Source organism: Equus caballus, chromosome 10 (genome assembly GCF_041296265.1).
Source record: "Equus caballus isolate H_3958 breed thoroughbred chromosome 10, TB-T2T, whole genome shotgun sequence".
Lineage (NCBI taxonomy): Eukaryota > Metazoa > Chordata > Mammalia > Perissodactyla > Equidae > Equus > Equus caballus.
This window is the reverse complement of record NC_091693.1, coordinates 22,804,833-22,815,810: the sequence shown is the minus strand read 5'-3', so window position 1 is coordinate 22,815,810 and position 10,978 is coordinate 22,804,833. Positions and strand designations below refer to the sequence as shown.

Below are 10,978 nucleotides of genomic sequence, written 5' to 3'. Positions count from 1 at the left end.
GGGCGCGGAGAGAGGCGTGGCCTGCGCCGCGACCGGGAGTGGTTGAGGCGGGGCCTTGTGGGCGGAGCACGCGGGGCTTCAGGGGCGGGGCCTGTGCGTCCCCCGCCTCGTTCCCAAGTCGTCTCTTCCGGGTTTGGAAACGCTGGAGCGTGTTTCGTGGCCTGTGGAGCCGCTTTGCTTCCTGGTTATTTTTAGTTACTAACGCTAACAGTTTTAAGGTAAAAGCTTAGAGTTGTGTTGGCCAGTTATGTTGGAAACTAAGACGTTTTCCTCTTAAGTTGAAAACGGTTTTTAAGTCAAAAGCTGTTTTGCCAGCGGTTGCCCAGGAGTCCTACTAGCCAGGCTGAAGCAGTTCAATGGTCTGGGAACTGGGATCTCGGTGGAGGGTCGATGGTTGGATCCAGGAACTTTCCTGCAATTAGAATCAATTTAAGGAGTTTAATTAAAGAAGAACTGGAGTGGTTAGGGTTAGGGTTAGGGTTAGGGTTTGTAAGGATTACAAACTAAAATGTGAAATAGAAAATTTTCCCTGGTAGAATGGGCAATTTCCTACAGACACCCAACAGAATTCTATTTCCCATTCAGTAAGGCTGCCGAACTCAACACTGTGCTCAGTTCCAGAAACTTTCATAGGGACAAGACCTGGGGTATGAGGCGTGAAGGACTAAGGCATGTGATTGTTTAGGTCACTAACAATTGCATTAAAAAGAACAATAACTTTAAAAGAATTGTTATAAATTGCAAGTTTTTTATAATTGTTATTCTCTTCCACACTTGAGATGAATTGCCTTCAAATACCTTTGAGATAAACTTGTTTACATCACAATATCCTTAAATCAATATCTAAATATAACGTAATTTCAGATTCACCCTACGCTCATTCTGAAAGTAATTAGAAGTTTATTTTTTATTTAAAAGTTGTAATATATTTTAGCTCTTTTATTTGTTATCTATTTTTGAATGTTCTGTCAGGTGTGGATAACAAAGCCTGTGAAATATATAGTCTTTAGAAGACATTGGGATATATTTTCACCTAAAGAATAATCAATTTTGTAATATTTCTAAGGGCATTTAGTAAGGAGGTATTTTCTCTTTAATACGAACCATAAAGAAAGTAAAACTAGATTATCAAATATCCAGTAACTTCACTGTGTGAAAATAAAGGAAAACCCTCTATTAAATGCGTCAGGAAGCCCTGAGAGGGGAGCTTTCAACCATGTATTACTCTTGCAGCCTACATAACCAGCAAGAAGGAAGACAAGTATTTTGACAAGGTCTGTTTGTATAAAATGTTTTCATGTCAACTTCTTATCCGTGATGATAAGCATGTTACTTTTCTTCTGGTAAAGGGGAGGACATTTTTCACATGGGAATTTCATCTCCCCTGCTTTTAGGGAAGGAAGATCCCTTCCTGCCCCCAAGACAATGCACTAGCCACTGCTTGCAGCCAGTAAGAAACCATCACAACCTCTAACTCTGGTTCTTCTCCAATGAACTTTTATTCAAAACAACCCTTCCCAATTTCTCCCTAAATACCTTGTAAAAGTTGACCTTCCCTTTGTCTCTTTGGACTTACCTCTTTGGTTCACCCATAGTTTGCTTGTCCCAAAATGCAATTCCTCTGCTATTCCTGAATAAACTCAACTTTGCTTTTATACGTTGTTAATTATATTAATTAAGGCTGATAATTTCTACCACTGATAATTTTTATTGAAGTATAATTGACATACAACAGTATATTAGTTTCATGTGTACAAAAAAGCAATCCTGAGAAAAAGGAACAAAGCTGGAGGCATCACACTCACTGACTTCAAAATATACTGCAAAGCTATAGTAATCAAAACAGCCTGGTACTGGTACAAAAACAGGCACATAGATCAATGGAACAGAATTGGAAACCCAGAAATAAAACCACACATCCATGGACAGTTAATCTTTGACAAAAGAGCTAAGAACATACAATGGAGAAAGGAAAGTCTCTTCAGTAAATGGTGTTGGGAAAACTGGACAGCCATATGCAAAGGATGAAAATAGACCATTATCTTTCGCCATTCACAAAATGGATCAAAGACTTGAAGGTAAGACCTGAAACCATAAAACTCCTAGAGGAATATATAGGCAGTACATTCTTTGACATTGGTCTTAGAAGGATCTTTTTGAATACCATGTCTACTCAGACAAGGGAAACAAAAGAAAAAATAAACAAGTGGGACTTCATCAGACTAAAGAGCTTCTGCAAGGCAAAGGAAAACAGGATCAAAACAAAAAGACAACCCACCAACTGAGAGAAAATATTTGCAAATCATATATCTGACAAGGGGTTAGTCTCCAAAGTCTATAAAGAGCTCACACAACTGAACAAGAAAAAAAGAAACAACTCAACCAAAACATGGGCAGAGGATATGAACAGACATTTTTACAAAGAAGCTATACAGATGGCCAACAGGGACATGGAAAAATGTTCAACATGACTAATCATCAGGGAAATGCAAATCAAAACTATACTTAGATACCACCTTACACCCATTAGAATGACTATAATCACCAAAATAAAAAATAGCAAATGTTGGAGAGGTTGTGGAAAAAAGGGAACACTTATATACTGCTGGTGGGAATGCAAACTGTTGCAGCCACTATGGAAAACAGTATGGAGATTTCTCAAAAACTTAAGAATAGAAATACCATATGATCCAGCTATCTCACTACTGGGTATTTATCCAGAAAACCTGAAATCAACAATTCAAAGATACTTATCACCCCTATGTTCATTGCAGCACTATTCATAATACCCAAGATGTGGAAGCAATGCAAATGCCCATCAACTGAAGATTGGATAAAGATGTGGTATATATGTACAATAGAATACTACTCAGCCAGAAAAAAGATAAAATCGTCCTATTTGCAACAACATGGATAGACCTTGAAGGTATTACGTTAAGCAAAATTAGCCAGACAGAGAAAGACAAACAGTGTATGATTTCCCTCATATGTGGAAGATAAATGAACACATGGACAAAGAGAACAGATTAGTAGTTACCAGAGGTTAAGGGGGTTGGGGGTGGGCCTAAGGGGTAAAAGGGCACATTTATATGGTGACTGACAAATAATGTACAACTGAAATGTCACAATATTATAAACTATCATGACCTCAGTAAAAAAAGTGGTATTCAAATCATTGAGATAAGGTTTTAATAAAGGCTTTTGGATAAATTATATAGCTATTTGGAAGAAGATAAAGTTAGATCTATTCCTCACACCATATATAAGAATAAACTTGGTGCTATAAATATTAAAAGAAAAAAAAACCTTTAGGTAAATTACCACTATTTTTCCAATAAGGACAGTAGACCCACAGGGTTTATGTATCTAATCCCAATTTACACAGAATGTGAGTGAGAAAAACAGAATTTAACCCCGGACCTGCAAACTCAGACACCACGTTCTTAAGCACAACTTCCCAACTACTTAGTACAAATAACAACTGGTCACAGCAAATACCAGGAGCTTAGAAAGAAATACTTCAAAAGAGATACAAGAGCTGAGTTGTCTTGCTAATAATGTTACTGTATTAGAAAAACTCAGTTGGGTCTTTCTTTCCTGTGTAGGGAAAACCCAGTTCTTCCTCACCGTGTGTCTTCCTTACTGTGTCTCCTACTGTGTATCTCCATATGTAAAAGTAACATAGAACACTTCACTTCTGACGCTTCTGATCACCAAATGTGTAGTGGTTTTATTCTGTACATCCACCAAGCAATTCTCCATGACATCAGCTGGGTGTCCTACAATTTAACTCAATTCTAATATCATCTACATGGAGATAGCATCAGATCCCACAGGTTAAGGTCTCAGTCCCAAAAGACTGTTCTCACCCCACTTCAGATGCCAATCACAAGGAGTCGTACCCCAGGTTACCCACAACTTCTGTCCAACTTGGCTACAAATTGAAGGTTCCCATGATCTCCTCCTTGGGTTCAATTAATTTGCCAGAGCAGCTCACAGAACTCAGAGAAACACTTACATTTACTGTTTTATTAAAAGATATGATAGAAGATACAAATGAAAAACCAAGTGAAGAGATGCATAGGGTGAGGTCTGGGAGGGTCCCAGCAGAGGAGCTTCTGTCCCTGTGGAGTTGGGGTGCTTCACTCTTTCAGTGTGGATGTGTTCGCCAACCTGGAAGCTCTCTGAACTCCCTACTATTGGGATATTATGGAGGCATTTTCATGTAGGAATGATTGACTATTAACTTCATTTCCAGCCCCTCTCCCCTCTCTGGAAGATGGGGGGGGGGAGCTAAAAATTCCAAGCTTCTAATCATACCTTGATCTTTCTGGTGACCAGCCCCCATCCAGGAGCCATTCAGGAATCTACCCAGAGTTGTCTCAATAGGACAAAAGATGCTCCTAGTGCTCTTATCACTTAGGAAATTAGAAGGGTAATAGGAGCTCTGTGATGGGAACTGGGACAGAGATTAATATATATATATTTCTTATTATTTCACAGTTACTCAGCCATCCCTCATGGATAATACTATCTGAGTCATCACCCCGTACATACTGATTTAGGCAGTGTCCTAAGAAAGCTGTCCAGTGGATGAGTAGTGGTCTTTCCTTACACAGTGAGAGTAGAGTGGGGATTGAGGGATCCCTGTGAAATTTGAGGTGTTCAGGAGTACAAAATTATATACTAAAAAGAAACAGTGTATTCAATGTGAATTCAAGTAACAGTATTTCAGTGTGTTTTATTGAAACTGTGCTTACGATTTGCATGCTATCTCAAAAATCCAACCTAGAAACACTAGTTATTTTTACATGTAATAATTATAGTAACCTACATAGGAAACAATAACTTCAGCTGTTCTGTAATTTTTCAGAGTGAAATATATGTCTGACGTCATTCTACTTTTTTCTTATTCTCTTGTTGTTTTTCTTTTTGGTAAGGAAGATTGGCCCTGAGCTAACACCTGTTACCAATATCCCCTCTTTTTTGCTTGAGGAAGATTGTCCCTGAACTAACCTCTGTGCCCATCTTCCTCTATTTTGTATGTGGGTTGCCACCACAGCATGGCTTGATGAGCGATGTATGTCTGGGCCCAGGATCCAAACCTGCAAACCTGGGCTGCCAACGTGGAGCACGCTGAACTTAATGACTATGCCACTGAGCAGGCCCCTCAATCTACTTTTTAAAATATGTTCATATGAAATAAATGAGCTTTGTTTACAGCTCTTCTCTGCTCCATTTTTCCTAAAGGCTACCACTACTATTTTGTTCATGAGGGATTTTGTTGCTTGTAAAATTGTAAGAGCAAAATAGATACATTCACAAGAAATGAAAAAGGATCTTTCCTCAATCCCAGGAGTATTTTGACACATGTCTCCTTGTAATATCATGAAGAAACAGATGCCAATTATTAAAAATTCAAAAATATGAAAAACACAGGGAACTAATTGGACCTAAGGAATAGATCTTAAAACCTGTGACACAAAAATAGAGAATATACATTTTCTAGAACAAATGAAAAACTGAAATATTTACCACTGCCAAATCAAGAACAAATATGAACTTAGATAAAGAGAGGTTTTATTTGAAAGGGTTGTTAACAATAGGGAGAATGCTCCAACCACATGATCTGCAAATGTCTCAAAAGTCAGACAGAAAAGAGCTTTTCTTTTATAAAGAGGGGTAAGCAAGGCTAGGAAAAAAAGGTATCGGAGAGTAGATGAGCATGTGGCGTGACCTATAATTGATCAGGGAATGTTTCACCCTGAAGCCTGCTAGTGAGAGGGGCTGTTATGATGGAGAGGTTGTTCTGAATTACAGTGTTCCAGAGGAGGCTAAAACTCAGGGACGTTTGGGAAGGAGAGAAGCTTAAGTAAAGTTTGATTAAGTCATATTAATAAGCATTGTTCTGTAAGGGAAGAAAAATTCTCCTCTACCTTCTTTGGGTCTCTGGCTGGGCCTAAGAATTAAACTGACGTAAGACAAGTTAACAGGGGAAAAGCATACATGTTTTATTAAATTTTTACATGTACATAGGAGCCTTCACAAGAGAATAAAGGCCTGAGGAAGTAGTCAGAGCAGGAAGCTTTTATACTGTTTAGACAAAAAACAATAAATTTGTGAAGAATTGAGAAGAGAAAGGGGTTTGGGTTAGGGGTAGTAAGATAAGGGCTAGTTTAACAAGGTTTGTTTGTACAGATTTCTCAGCCCCAAATCCCCTGTCTCGGGTGATAAGAATGTCTTCTTTCCTCCTGGTACAAGGAAGGTAACTTTCACATGAGAGATTGATCTCCTGCTTTCAGGAAGACAATAGAGGGTCAGTGTCTTTCTCTCATTGGCTGTTTCTTAAGTGCCTTTAATTCAAAATAATCAATATGCTTAAGTGGCATATTTTGGAGTGACATACTATTCTGGTTTTCTTCAGTTTGTATTCATCAGTGTGGACAAAACATTGATGAGACAACATTAATGAGACAAAGGATGGGGTTCTGGAGCATCTGTATCTGTCTTGTTCCTAGGTAAACAAGGGGCCTATCATGAGTCCTATTGAAGTCATTTAGGAAGCGTGGTTCCTCGCAATAAGCTGTTTCCTGCAACATGTGGGTGAAGGTGAGGGGTTCTTTAGCCTTTGCTATTTTCCAGAATTAGAGAGTTGGAGTAAAGTTCAACATTGTCATTACATATTATGACACCAAGTAAAGTACAAAAAGTAATAAATACACATTATATTTAAACAATGGAACATTAGAAACTTTAATGATAAAAAATTTGCCGAAGAACCTTGGTATACCCTTTGAATGGCATTGAAGGGCCCTGTGTCTTCATTGTGGCTCTGTTGTGTCCCTGTCTGAGTTGGAAAAACACATTCCTGTGTTTCTCTTTTACTCACACGCATAATACTTCTGACATTTCTGATTATCAAATGTGTGGTACTGTTTCTCCCACCAAACAATCCTCTGTGACACCAGCTGGGTGGTCTACTATTCAAGTCAAATTGGACACTATCCACCTGGAGATAGCTTCAGATCCCACAGGTTAAGAGCTCAGTCACACAAGACTCTCCCCTCCTCCACTTCAGATGCTAATCGCAAGTCCAGGTTGTCAGCAGCTATAAATTCATAAGACTCCCTCTGGTTCAATTAATTTGCTAGAGTGGCTCAGAGAACTCAGGAAAACAGTTTAGTAACTAGATTACTAGTTTATTATAAAAGGATATAACTCAGGTACAGCCATTTGAAAGAATGCCTGGGGCAAGGTATGTGGGAAGGGGTTTGGAGCTTCCATGTCCTCTCTGGGCGCACCACTCTTCCAGCACTTTCATGTGTTCACCAACCCAGAAGCTCTCTGAACCCCATACTTTTGAGATTTTTATGGAGGCCTCATCACATAGGCATGATGGATCACCAACTCCATTTTCAGCCCTACTCCTCTACCAGGAGGATTGGGGGTGGGGTGGAGGATGGGGGCAGAAAGTTTCAAGCTTCTAATCATGGCCTGGTCTTTCTGGTGACCATCTCCCATCTAGGAGCCAACCAAGATTCAACTCACTAGAAAAAAAGACAAAAGACACTATCATCCACAAAATTCCAACGAATTTTGGAGCTTGGTGCCAGGAGTCAGGGTAAGACCAAATAGAACAAAAGATGCTCCTAGTGCTCTCATCACTTAGGAGATTACAAGGGTTTTAAGGGCTCTGTGCTAGGGGCCAGGCAGGGACAGAGACCAATAAATATATTTTCTATTATCTCACATTGTCATACATGAGCCATCATTAACTGCTGGAAGACGTTCTAAGTCACCAAACTCAGAGGTCTCTGTGACTGTTAAATTGAACAAGAACCTAGAAGCTGTATTAATAAATATATTTTCCCCTTTGCCATTTTTTCACTGATCATGGAAAAAAACCTGATAACAGCATCATAAATTTTATGGTCACAATTAGACAATACAAGCACTATAACAAAATCAGGGTCACTGGGAGAGGGCAAGACCTCATCTGAGCACAGGTCTTTGGGATGCATCTTCTCCAGGGAATTTAGGGAGGGAGGATCCTTGGGTACCTAACTTGAATGCCAAGCCACCACACAGCACTTTGTGCCTATGCCCACGCATGTGCACAGGACCTTGGTGTGGCTCTGTCCCTCTTGGGACCAAACTCTGCCCATGGGAGCCCCACTGTGCTACTATAGGTTTCTGCCCAAGTTGCTGCACTTCTGCTCTGAAGTCTTATGTCATATGCACCCCTTTCTCAGGATCCAAACATGCAGCGAATTGGTCCATCTACCTGATTTAGGGCTCTGATCATCCAACCAGAATCCAGTCTGACCCCAAGCCCTTAGGAAGAAGCTGCAGAGCTCAGCCCTGCCTGGACATGAATCTGTAGCACAAACCAGTTCCACCACCATCCCACACTGTCCCCCAGGGTACTTGATTTCCCCTGCTCTCCCCCTTTCTGCGTCTTCCTTCCTGCCCAAATCCTCTGGCATGCACACATAGGAAAGTGGGCAGCCCCTCAGGGCATCCTACAATACATGTCCCTAAGGCTGCACAGGGGCTGGGACTGGCTGCCCAGAATTATCCTGTGCTATGTAACATATAACTAGCCCATAAGTCCTGGCTAAAACTACTCCTCCCAAAACTTCCTGAATTTCTACTCCATACTTCTGGCATTCCACAACTGTGTGCACAGAGCTCAGCTGCCTCCAGAATCTGCACCCAAGAGGTGATCGTCTTTGCTTAGCTGGGGTCGCTATGGTCTAACATGGCCTGTTGAGCATGTATTGTCCATCAGTCCAGGAATCATCAGTGCAGGTCCCCTCTAAAATAACCTCTTAGATGCCAAATTTGCCTTTCGCACCCCTCCCATCCATCCCATCCCCCTCAGGTCTTCCCTTCTCAGAACTGTTTAGAGCAGAACCTAGTTCAAGATGGCTCCTCCTGCTGCCCGCCTGGAACTGGGACTCAGAATTTCCAGACACCCAGATGAACATGAAGGGGAGTGTCAACAGGAATAATCCCTAATCAATCTATAAATCAAAATTGGGGTGAGTTTATTATGAGCCAGGTCTGAGGACTATAGCCCGGGGCCTTCCTTCCCAAAGGAAGGAAGGGAACCAAAGAACTGGAGTGTACAGAGTGGTTATATACTGTCTAGGAACAAAGAGCATGCATCACCTATGACAGGAATATCTCTTTTACTACTGTCATGAGATACTCAGTTGGCACAGCAGGTCAGTGGTCAGCTGGCTAGTGGTCAACAGGTGAGCACAGCAGGCTAGTAATAAATCCTTAGTTTCTAGGAAGAGATGCTTATCCTTAAAGAAATGCTAATATGGGTGGAAGCTACATCTCTATCTTTAAGGGCATCATTCTTGTCTTTGGGACATAGCAAATGTTTAAAGCAGATGTATAATGCATGCTTGACAGGCCACGTCAGGTCCTTTTGGAAAAACAAGATCAGGTCAAATTATTTTTACAACAAATGGCTTCCTCATATACTCCAATATATCCCATTGCTTTTCATTTATGTGTCAGGAGCAAAGGACTTAAAATTTGATAACAGAATTTGCTTCTTTGGTTATAACCTATGAGTAGAGAATTCCTGGAAGCATCATGTATCCAACTCCTGGGGGCCCATTGGTCACTCTACATGTTAAAAACAAACAAAACACATGAAGACAAATGGACAAACCATCAAAAAATCCCTCAGAACCACTAACCCCACCATTCCTTTCTGCCTTCTCGCTACCATCACATGTAAGACCATTTTAAGGATCAGTGATAAGAAAACAGAAGAGACATAGAGAATTTCTACCCCTAGAAAGGCAAAGCCCAGCACCTAATCCTCCTGGGGAGGATGGACACATAATACTGAATTCCCAAGGTATTTACAAGGATTAACTCAATTTATGTGAGGTTCCGAGCACAGTTCCCGAGGCAGAGCGCACACTACTATTCTTGTGAACATATAGTAGATGTTCAAAAAGTATTGCCTTAATGAATGAATGCATGAAGTTTCTATAAGGACAAATACAAATCAAAAATAAGAGGGGAAAAAAAGACAATTCTCTGTTGAAAGAAAGGGAAGAGACTTCTCCGCCTCCCTTTTCTTAGAGCATTTCCTTTAGAAAACTTGTAATTCTTTCTCTGCCTCTTTGAAATGTGTGTCTTTTAAAAAGCTAAATAAGGCCCTTTCCAATTTTGTAACCCAGGAATGTTTCTTTAAGGACCTGGGAGGCATCTCTTAGAAATGTAAATCAAGGGGGATAGCACACTAATCTGGTTTCCGGTGGGAGGGTAGGTGCTTAACTCAGCAGGTGCCTTGCGAGATGTGAGAAGTTTGTTTTTCCTTTGGATAAAGCCAATTAACTGACACGGATGGTCACCCCAATTACCTGATGAAGTTAGGATGAAGCATGTTTGACAAATGGTGCTGTCACGTCTTCTTACATGAGGACTAGTTATTTTTTTTATCTTGAGAACATGTATGTAAAAAGTAATGGGTTGTATCTGCTTGGCTTATACGACACTGTGAGAGTTCTTTCTGTCTTTGCAATCTCTTAGCCGACTGCCTGTGATCCCCATCACAGTCTGGTTTAATGCTTATTCAATAATGAAACTGTTTTCTTTTTCTGCTAGCTTTGTGGAGAGGATTTCTGGGTTGGGAAATGATTTTATTTTTAACTATATGCTCCACCACTACCCGCTGGCAAAAAGAACTTTGACTTCAACCGTTTTCAATTAACAAGAAAACATCTCAGCTTCTAATATAAGCAACCCTCACAACTCTAATCTTTTACCTTAAATAGGTTTTGACATTGCCTTAAAATAGCGAGGAAGAGCCTCGGTCCGCGGGACGACAAAGAGATTCATGAACACTTAAAAGCTGAGAAGCAGGTACAGCTCCGGAAAGGTGCGAGGGCGGGCGTAATCCCAGATCCCTCTGCCTCCAGCCCCCGCCCCTACTTCGGCCCGCGCC

At 40.6% G+C, this 10,978-nt stretch overlaps 1 long non-coding RNA gene across 1 annotated transcript; it reads right to left on the bottom strand.

Annotated features, from left to right (window-relative positions):
- Positions 1–273: 273 nt before the first annotated feature.
- Positions 274–10,947, bottom strand: LOC138915958 (uncharacterized). The gene is made up of 2 exons (XR_011422510.1): positions 10,800–10,947; positions 274–412 (listed from the first exon to the last, which is right to left on the bottom strand). It is a non-coding gene; the product is annotated as an uncharacterized lncRNA (long non-coding RNA).
- Between the last annotated feature and the right edge of the window lie 31 nt (positions 10,948–10,978).